General features: G+C 37.3%; 1 long non-coding RNA gene across 1 annotated transcript; it reads left to right on the forward strand.

Moving 5' to 3' along the window:
- The first annotated feature begins 821 nt into the window (after positions 1 to 821).
- LOC113345429 lies at positions 822 to 1,214 on the forward strand. Its single transcript, XR_003358168.1, has 3 exons — positions 822 to 896; positions 1,015 to 1,059; positions 1,172 to 1,214. It is a non-coding gene; the product is annotated as an uncharacterized LOC113345429 (long non-coding RNA).
- Positions 1,215 to 11,572: the final 10,358 nt, after the last annotated feature.

Genomic DNA, 11,572 nt, shown 5'->3' on the forward strand with positions numbered 1-11,572 from the left:
CTTATATTATATGTGTATGTGTTTCTGTATATGAATGTTTGAACTAATACTGTTTATGTACATTTGGTGCAGACCTGAAGTTGAAGATAAGTTTCTTAAGAGAGACATAAAGGTGAAGGTTATGAACACTGTGATGAGTTTTGAATTCAAAGGGTTAGCTAGAACAGATATGGGTCTCCTTCAATTGAAAGAAAAGATCAAGCCCCTAATTAGATTGCAGCCTAATGAGGAAGTGGATTTAATATGGTATAGTGACCCCTGTTTACCAGATTCATTGCTTACTGAAGAAGAATTTTGGAGGTTTTGGGATAATGCAGAAGTACATGAGAATTGGACTACACTGCATATGCAAGTTATCATTCCACATGAGTATTCTGAAGGGTTAACAGAGGTATATATTCCACACAAGTATTTGACACCAACAAGGTCTTCAACACCAAAGAAACCAGTGAGCAAAACCAAGCAAATTCCTATAAGAACAAGTCCTAGACTATCTAAGAAGAAGAACCAATGTCATGCAGCAAACAAGAAGTTATACTTTGACTTAGATAAAGAAGAAGTATATGTTCCTCAATTTACACAACAAACACAGTCTAGTGTAGCTGGTAACATACCTGAAGAACAATTTGAAACATTTAATCATGACTTTTGGTTTGAAGCAACACAGGAAGCAAGCGTTGTTGAGGATGATCAGTATGTTGTACAACTTCCAAATGAAGAACCTGATGAGTGTCACCCTGAGCAGGATTTAGAAAACTTGAACTGTGGGTATGATAATGAAGAACAACATGCATAGGACTATGAGGAATTTTTGATAAAGGCTGCGGATGGTGGCTTGGCAGATAATTTTGATGATCCTAACTTTGGTGAGGTGGAGGTTGATAATGACAATGAAGGTAATGTTCTCTTTTCTTGGGTATTTGATTGTTTGTTTTGTTTTTGTTTTGTGTTTGTTATAGTATCTCAAGTATCTTAAAAATGAATTTTGTATGGTTGTTTTGTGTGTTGTTTCAGAGGATCATTATGGGGATATAGTGAGTTCTGATGGAGAAGATGAAGGTAATAATATGCTTGTTTAATTTGTTTCAGTTCATTATTGTTAGTTATTGTATTTTCAAAACAAGTTAAGATGAAGGTACTGACTGGTAGGATTTGTTTGTTTGTTTGTTAGGTGGACAAGAACAAGCTAAACCAGGTGGGCCTGAATGTAATGCACCTCACCAGTTTAATGGACCTCAAGCTAATGAGCCCTGTCCCACAACAGAGTTTGAGAAAGAATATGCAGAGCACTTTAGGCAAGAAGAAGAGGAAGACTTGTTCCAAGAGGAGATAGGTGAGGAATTTAATCCTACTAAACTTGTAGTTGGTACCAAATATTTATATAAAAATGAATTTAAGAAACATGTTAGGCATTTCTGTGTAATGAATGGACATGAATTGGTATGGAATAAATGTGATAATAAGCAACAAAGAGCAGTATGTGTTAATTGTGAGAAGAATGTAAGTTGGATCTGTTAGCAACAACATAACCTTTACATCTCCAAACCCAAAAGGAAAGAAGAGAGCAAAGAAGTATATGAAGCTTTAGATGTACCTATTTTATGTTGGTTTGTGTTTATGACGACTCTATTTTATATTTGAATGTTAAGACAATTTCTGGAATGTTATGTTAAGATAAGACAGTGGAGAGTTACTGAAATAGATAGTCTTTTATTACTATTGCAGTTACATTTGCAGATTTTTCTTGAATTCCTTGCATACTTCATATACTATTGTTTCTATAACTATTGCATCTTACACAAGTTCAATTTGAGTTTGGAATTACAATTCTCTTTGGAGCACTGTTGATTGTTAAGTGAACAATTTTGAAAATAGTAAGGATTGATTGTCTTCTCCACATGCTGAGACTTACACAAGTTCAATTTGAGTTTGGAATTACAGTTCTCTTTGAAGAACTGTTGATTGTTAAGGGACCAGCAACGTGTACACAACTTACGTGGAAGAATGGACGAGTTGGCAAGTGAGTTGGATGATTTAACTGCTGACATGGAGGTTAACTTTCCGTTAGCCGTTTTTTCAAAAAAACGGTCAAAACAGGAGTACATTTGTAAATGTGAAAAAAACGGGGGTACATCTGTATGCGCCCAAAAAAACAGGGGTACATCTGTATTTCACCCATAAAACTACATAAATATTGTTGAATGGTGGAATCATCACCCCTATTTTCTCCATAAAATTTATATCACTTGTTAATTGAATTTTCTACATTTCTAAATTATTTAAATCTAAAAAAAAATTATTCCCTTCACAAGTTCGAAAAGAACCCCTTTTACCACTATCTACAACAATTTTTGAAAAAACATCAAATTTTTGGCGCCGCCGACGCGGACCTGTGCTTAGGTAGAATTTTTTTTTTAGGTTTATTATTTTTTTTTCCTTTTTATGTTTATTTTTGTCTTTGATTTGCAAGTTCGAAGTGGAGTACTAAGGACCTTGGAAGGAAAAGCTTAAAGCGAAAGGAGCGAAAGAGGAATTTTTTTTTGTTTTATATATAGAAAAGAGAGAAAAAAAAAGAGAGATTTTTATATTTTTTTTAGGTTATTTTTTCTTTTTATTTTGCACTTTACTTTATTTGGACTTTGGACTGGACTCTTGGACTTTTTTATTATTTTTTTTTTAAAACCCTACGGAAGGGTAGTTAAATACAAACTGTGTGCAGGGAAGGACGTTAATTACAATATCATCTCGGCCCCTCGGGTTCGCACACGGCATAGGAGTCGTGGCCCGAGTCGACGACAACGGTTCATCCCCCGTCTGGTATGGGAGGTAAGTCCAATCGAAACACTCGCGAATCTCCTATAAGAGAGTTACTGTATTCCTTAAGGTGATCATTGATTGAGGACGAATTTGGACTGTCTTTATTTTCCTAATAAAGGGCAAGGCCTGGCCTAAACAAGATAAGGGTTCGGATTTCATTACCGCTCCCTTCTTGCCCGCTTTAGGAGAACAAAACCTAACGCGAACCCAAGCTTTAAAATCTGATTAGAAAGAGACCTATAGGGTATCGAGCTTGTTAGGAAAAAATTTCGCAGGATATTGGTTATTCTTCTAGCATACTTCGAAGTTCATGACGGTTTCTGTGAGTTGAATGCCTGACTGCGCCGCCTTGTACTTCGGTGAGGCCTTGGGTATCAAAGCTCCACTAAGCTTCCCTCGCCTCGATTCAACTTACTTTGACTCGGATTGATTCCAAAGGGGTTTGCTTAAATTGTAACGAATTCCCTTTCGAGATATAGAAGCTAGTCTAGAAACAATCTAAGTGAGCCATCATGCTTTTTGTTTGCTAGAAATCTCTAGGTTTGTTGTGGTAAAGTCGAGTCAGCCTGCTGTGTGATTGCTAGAACCTTCCTGTTAGGATTTTTTTTTTTCTTTTTGATTTTTTTAGTGTATGCCCGATTTTGTTAATAGGGCTTGGAAAAGAGATTCTCTAGGTCGTCTGATTAGTGATAAACCTAGTAGTTCTTCTTGTGGAGGCGGGGAGCTCGAAGACTCTTCTTTAGAGAGCCCCGTTTTTGGAAACTTCAGTTTTGAGAATCTACGTCTTTGTGAAGAAATTTCTCCTAGTCCTTTGGTAGTGCCAGAAATGGAAACTTTAAAAGATTTATTGAACCCAACTAGGACCTCTCGTCCGTCTTGTATCAAGTTAGCTGAAACCGAGGCAAATTATGAACTCAAACCTGGGACTTTACAGATGCTCCCAACCTTTTTAGGAAAAGAGAATGAGAACCCCTATTTTCATGTTAGGGAATTTGAGGAAGTATGTAGTACTCTGAAAATTAAAAACCTTAGTGATGATGCACTGAAACTTAGGTTATTCCCCTTTTCTTTAAAAGATAAATCCAAATCTTGGTTGTATAGTTTGGATTCTGAGTCAATTGAAACCTATGAACAACTTACATCTGCCTTTATACATAAGTTTTTCCCAAGGCACAAAACATCGTCTATTAGGACACAAATTTATACTTTTGCTCAACAAGAGGGAGAATCTTTATATAGGTATTTAGAAAGGTTCAATAACTTAATTTGTCAATGTCCTCATCATGGTTTAGAGAAGGTTAGGTTAGTTCAGATCCTCTACGAGGGTTTAGACTATTCGACAACGACCATGGTTGAGTCCTTATGCACAGGTGGGTTTGAGAATAAAATTGTTGATGAGGCGATGACATTTTTGAATGAAATCGCCAATAAGACCCAACAATGGAAAAATAATAGGGAACCCCAGAAAACAATTCTTGTAAGTAGAAGAAATGTCAATAGAGTAGAAGGATCATATGAGTCAGATGCTAAAATAGCATCCATATCCAAAAGGTTAGAAGCGTTGGAATTAGGTCATTCTAGTGGTACTAGTGGTAGAATAGAGCCTTTTTGGGAAAACCATACTGTTGAAAAGCAAGCCAGTGCTCTTTATAACAACACTAGATTTGATAACCGTCAGAAGTTTGACCCTTATTCAGAAACCTATAACCCTGGCTGGAGAAACCATCCCAACCTTTCTTGGTCTAAGGTCCAGAATAAAGGTCAGTCTAGTAACACTCAAGCTCCCCCAGGTTTTGGCTATCCTAAGAATCCTTCAGCCCCGGCACAATTTCAGAACCCTTCGGATAAGAAGATTATGAGTTTAGAAGAGTCTCTTGCTTTGTTAACTCGTAACACTATGGAGTTTCAGCAATCTGTTGCTCAAGGTATAGAAGAAAATAAGAGAATAGGTCAGGCTAACTCTCAGGCTATTTCCGAGTTGAAAATCCAGGTTAGTCATATAAATGAGTCTTTGAGGGAAAAAGGTAAGTTTCCTAGTCAAACTCAACCCAATCCTAAAGCAGAGAAATCGTACAATCATGTGAACTCTATTATAACCCTTAGGAGTGGAAAGAAAGTTGACAATAAGGTTGTTATGCCTGATAGTGAACATGATGTAGTTCAACCTTATGAGCCAGAAAATGAGGAGACTGATAGAGTCTCCAAAGAGACCAATGAGGGTCCTGATGAGCCCGGCTTTGTTCCCAGAGCCCCGTTCCCCCAGCTTCTAGTTCCGACTAAGAGGGAGTCCAACTTTAACGATATATTGGAGGTTTTTAAGCAGGTTAATATCAACCTTCCATTATTAGATGCAATTAGGCAGATTCCCTCTTATGCCAAGTTCCTTAAGGACTTGTGTACGCGAAAGCGTAAGCTCAGTGTCCAGAAGAAAGCCTTCATAGGTAGTCATGTGAGTTCTATTATTCAGAATACCACTACTCCTAAGTATAAAGACCCAGGGTCCCCTACCATTGCTTGTACAATAGGTAAGTACCGTGTTGAGAAAGCGTTGCTTGACTTAGGAGCCAGTGTGAACTTACTGCCATACCATGTGTACCTTAAGCTAGGACTTGGTGAGATGAAACCTACACAGATGACACTTCAGTTAGCTGATAGGTCCGTTAAAATTCCTCGTGGTGATCGAGGATGTTCTCATAGAGGTCGACAAGTTTATATATCCGTGATTTGGTTATTAGTTGGGGGGGAAATATGACCTAGATACCCAACCTATCCCTGACCCAGAGAACCAAATACCAGTGATTTTAGGTCGCCCGTTTTTAGCTACATCCAATGCGATCATTAACTGTCGAAATGGTATTATGAATTTGTCTTTTGGTAATATGACTATTGAGCTGAACATTTTTAATATTAGTAAGCTACCCTCTGAGCTAGATGACACGTGCATTGAAGAGGTCAACATGATAGGAACCTTAGTTCCGAGTCTGTACCAAACACCGAATCGAAGATCCATTAGAGATTTGTCTAGCCCGTTTGAGCATGGATTTCGACGATGATAGCAACATTGAACAAGTAAATGCTCTGTTGGATTCTATTCCTATTTTAGATACCGATGAGATGGAAATCTAGGTTTGAACCATTACTAGCTACCGAATCTACCTTAAGCCCTTATTTGAAGAGCCTAAAGATCCTCCTAAGTTGGACCCCAATCTGCATTTGTAGGCCCATCTGAGATTTTGCCTATAACTTCCGATTTGGATGGTGATCATGAGATTAGCCAGTAACCCGTGCTTCACACAATAAGGAAACTCTAGGGATGACCATAGAGGATATGAAACATATAAGTCCTATACTAGTATACCTCAAAAGAATTTAGAGGATGAACCACCTGATTATAACTCAAGAAAGCAATTGACCTTTTTCAGGAACCAGATGGTCTAGAAATTAGGAATATTGTGACTAGTTTATCTAGGGACACCCAAAACCCTAAATTTGGGGGTAGAGATTGTCAATTATCCCCATTAGAAGTCCCTAACTTGGGACTCAAGCCTAGTGCATCTGAGGTATCGCTTGAGTCTATTCAGACTCCACAACCCGATCCGCCTGATACTGTTCAGGAGGAAATCCATATATTAGAAACCTGTTTTTCGGATGAATCTATTTTTCAAGACACTCTTATGAAGCCCAACTGGAGGCTCTGGATAGATACGATTGTCTTGCAAGAAACCTTAGATGAGGATGTGCTCCTTCTGTTCATTTTTCTGAGCCAGTGCAGTTGTCTCATATTGGTGTTAGCTCTATTTGGTATTATGGACCCACAACTTTTTCGGCTATTGGTATATGACTTTGGAAGGTGAAGATCCTTTTTGAGGTATTTGATGTCTGGCTGAAGACTTTAAACTTAGCACTTCTTGGGAGGTAACCTAATCTCACGCAACACGGTAATATCTTTCCTCAACCCTTTTTGCTTCAAGTGGTAACAATTTCTCCTCGTTCATGTTGTTAATTTTATCATTGGAAACATTGAGGACAATGTTAGATTTAAGTTTAGGGGTATGGAAGAAACTTTTTCGTTGCAATAAATAAACTCCAGAGCTTAGAAATTTATGCCTATTTAGGATTGCACTAACTAATCTAAGTGGATGGAAGCATTTTGATCGTAGGAGTTGAGGAACCAATCTGACCAGATGGAAACATCTATAGAGTCCATTCATAAAAGCACAGAGCTCAGGTGTTAGAAATAACATGATAGTTTCGCCATATCTCGTCGAGTCCTTTTCACTTTCTATTTTCAGTTTTCTTTTATTTCAAGTGATTTGGTGGGGCACACGATTCAAGTTGTTACCTTTGCTAGGGTGAAATAGAGTGACTGAGTTACCTTTTCAAAAAAAAAAAATTAGACCAGACCAGTAGATCAATCGGAATAAATACTAACACTTTGATAGCAATATGTGTGTGTTCTCCCTGTCTCCGTCGCCTAAACAAGCGTGGAATGCAGGATCCACGGGAATCACCATGTAATCTGCTGACAAGAAACATGCGCTTCGGTCCACAAGGTCCAATCATGTTGTTAGTTCTTAAATAAATGTGTGTTTAATAAAGTCGACCACTGGTACCCTTGTATATGCTAGTTGTGTTGACCTAGAGTTAGGATTATTAACCATTGGTTCCCTTGTATATGCCAGTGTGTTAATATTAGTCAGACCGGTATCTCAGTCATTTAGGTTAGGTTCATCTTGGCAGAGGCCTTCAGAAAGATATGGGAAACACCGTTCGCTTTTCAACCATCTACATTTTTCTTTTTCCATCTTCTTAATCTTTTCATGTGATTAGTCTGACTCCGAGTATGATGTCCATCGTGAAACTATTTTAGTAGAGCTCTCTCACTTATATGAATTTTAGTATGCTTGAGTGCAAACTCGTGTACATCAATTGGAATTTCGCATCAGGGTTCTTCCTCTTAGAGTCAATAATTGTATGCCAACCAAGGAGGTTCTTTAGTGCTTTCCAAGGTTTTTCGTAGATAGCTAGGGTATGGAGTAAAGGTTTTGTGGTTACACCTCTGGTAAACCCTCCGGAGACAACACTCCGCCACTAGGGCCACCTAGGGGTTCAAATGATTTTCCTTTCTAGAATAAATTTGCTCGAGGACTAGCAAATAATAAGTTTGGGGGTGTTGATAGACGCATTTATGTGTCTAATATGTCTCTATTATATGTATCGTTAGTGCTCAATTTTGTATTTATTGTGTTCTTTTATGTCTTTGTAGGAATTTTTAGAGAAATAAGCCCTTGCGGCGAAATGGGCTCAAAAAGCAGTGTTTTACACCCCGGAGAAATGTATCGTAGGCACCCCAGAAATGCACCGAAAGCATCCCAGAAATGTCCCGGAGGAACCCATAAAAATTACTATTTCCACCCAAAAATTACTACTTCCACCCAATTGCTATTCGCACCCAAGCTCTGGTTAAGGGGCATCCATCTTCTCTTTAAATTCAAAAACATCTTTTTGGCGGGAAAAATATATTCAAAACTGGCAGATTTGTGATCGAGAAAATGAAGGTGTTTTAGTGCGATTCAATCGCTGAAATTTGGTGGGAAGTTGTGATATGGGATAGGGAACACATTGTGGGCATCGGATTCGATCGGAATTGGCTGGAAATCCTGGTTTGAGTCACGTGCTCAAAACAGAGCAACATGTCCTGTAACACGAGTTTGATTGTGTGTTTGCCATGCATGGAGTGTTTTGGAGGAGTTCGATGACTTCGGAGGCGTGGGGAAGGTTAACTAGAGCGTGCATGATCAAAGTTTACGTGTGTAGAAGCCAAAAATGGAAATTATTGTTAAATATGGGCAGCGAGCAATTACGGGATTAATGGGATATTATACGGTGTTATGTCGGATGTTTTTGTTCTAAAACACTATAAATACAAGGCTAAAGAGTTTAGCAAGTTTGGAGAGTCTTTGGGAGAGTTTAGGAGCCGAGAAGAATCGAAAGAAAGTCACGCAGGAGAAAAGCTTGCTGCTGGTGCAAGGAATAACACGAAGAACATAATACCCATAGGGACAGTCGTTGATTAGGGTCGCTTAATTGCGACAATACTCAATTCCTTTGCCCGACTTCGGAACAACAACACTTCTGTTGTATCGTTCTTTTTGAACGCTTTATATGCGTCGCAAACACTGTTGTAAACCATTTTTCTTTATTTTCTCTTGATTGTAAACAACCTTTGAGTATCAATGAATCAATTTGAGAGGTTTTTCATCATGAGTATCTAAACCCAATCCCAGGGGCGACGGAGGAAGCCTTTCTCGCAATATTTATGTGGTAATTTTTATTTGATTAAATTTTGCAATATTTATATATGATTAATTGCATTGAAAATAAATGATTTAAATGATTTTTATTAATCAAATATATTTTCTCTTGATAATACATGCTTAGTTTTATACTCTTGATGTATTATGCTTGCGATTAATCTTTGATATTTTGAGAATCTGCTTTTGGCAATAGTTAGAATCAAAACAATTATTAAATTTGCATAATAAAAAATAAATAAAACTACATAAATATTGTTGAATGGTGGAATCATCACCCCTATTTTCTCCATAAAATTTATATCACTTGTTAATTGAATTTTCTACATTTCTAAATTATTTAAATCCAAAAAAAAAATTTATTCCCTTCACAAGTTCGAAAAGAACCCCTTTTACCACTATCTACAACAACTTTTGAAAAACATCACAACTCCATCACAGCATCAACAACACTTGCAACATCACATCATTGCATTACCAGTTCGCCAAACTCAACCAACTTCACTTCAAACATCTCTGCAAAACTCTAATATTCAAACAACTCTTTACCATCTTCACTTCTATTTCACTTCACTGCAACCCAACAATTCAATTCCATCTTTGATTACAGAGAAATCTAATATCAATTTGGGGAAGAACACATGAACCCTAATTCTTCAATTCTTCCTCAGAACATCTCCAACATCTAATTAACTTCACCCCGCTTCTCAATCAACTAAACCCACTTCTAATCATCTATCTATAACATCATCTTCACTTTCTAAATCTTCTCAGATTTATTCTCATAAAACCCTAACTCACCAATTTCATCACTGAATCATCTTCAGAACTTCAATTAAACACTAACACCCTTTTTATTCATCACCAACTACTCGAATCTTCTTTTAATCAATCAATTTCTCCATAACTTCATCTCACAAAAATCTCCTTAAATCACTAACCAATAATCAAGACCACTCTCATCTCTTCGTCGCCATCAAAAACATCTTCTAATTCATCTGCTCTAACTTATCGATCGTCTCTCTCTCTCAAACCAACTCTCAAATTCGCAGAGGAAGAAGAACTGGGAAAGAAGAAGAAGAAGAACGAATAATAAAGAAGAAGAATAGAGAAAGAGAGCGAGTTTATCCTCTCGGATGAGATGGCGGATAAGGCCGACCAAACCTTATTAAGGCACCCACAAAATTGATAGGGGCAACCACTCGGTCTAGATGCAAAATAACTATTTTTCCTTCAAACAAAACTGATGATATCTCCTTCATCTGGTGTCTGAATTACACGTTCGAGTAGTCCATTCTGTTTAAATTTTCGAGATCTATCATACGACACTATTCTCGTATCTATATCGTTGTTAGATTAGTTCCTATTAATTAACGTTCGTGTTAAACTAATCGAATATAAGTGGCTAAATCGTCTCTTGACTAGTCTAATAGCGTTGACGATCTTGAGGGTCCTTACATTCTCCCCACCTTATTCATTTTCGTCCTCGAAAATCAAACCTCCCTTCTGGCCTTCGAAAAAAAAAACTCCCCACCTTAAAGAATAATCTTATCTCTTGTTTAAGCGCAAACCAAATAAAACAAACGCACAACCTAAATGGCTTTCACAAATGATGATAGTTCTCTTATGTCGAGCAAAACAAATGACAATTAAATTGATTACTTTCGTGATTAGTTTGGTTGTTTATATTCCAATTAGATTAATTATGGGTTCTCTTGTAATTAGTCTAGTTGAATATTCATATATTCCATAAGATTTTTCTTGTGTCGAGTATATGAACGGCTATCCAAATCATTTTCCAATGGTTTTGGTAGTCATATGTATCGTAAGTTTACTTATGTTGAGCATAAACAATTAATTGTATGGTAGCGAAACAAGACATCGTGGAATCACAAACAATGAGACGAAGATGTTGGTGATTACTTTTATATCTCGCCTATCGTAGAACTCTCACGATCTCAAGACAATCAATATGATTGTACTCGTACGATAGAAGATGTAAGATCAGATCACACAACTACGATAAAAGTAGTATCGGTCTGGCTTCACAATCCCAATGAAGTATTTAAGTCGTTAACCTGGTTTTAGAAGAAGAAAACCAAAGGTTAAAGGAGAATCGGCTCTAGATTACAAACTAGTTTCACACGGACGTGTGGGGATTAGTTTGTAGAGTTGCTAGATGTCCCCTTATATAGTATTTCAAATCATGGTTTCGCCTTGCTCACAAAGCAAACGCTATCCACCGTTAGATGAAAACCTGATTTAGATTCAAGCTAATATATCTCAAACGTTAGATCAAAATCTTAGCTTGTCATACACAAATGAACTGCACGCTTCTAGGTTTGTAAACCGTACCCAAATGTGTGCATTGTTGGTTCAATAATAGTCAACCAAAAGGTTAGCCATTTGAGCATTTCATACCAACCACTTTCTTCTTCACC

The sequence above is a fragment of the Papaver somniferum genome, unplaced genomic scaffold (genome assembly GCF_003573695.1).
Source record: "Papaver somniferum cultivar HN1 unplaced genomic scaffold, ASM357369v1 unplaced-scaffold_81, whole genome shotgun sequence".
NCBI lineage: Eukaryota > Viridiplantae > Streptophyta > Magnoliopsida > Ranunculales > Papaveraceae > Papaver > Papaver somniferum.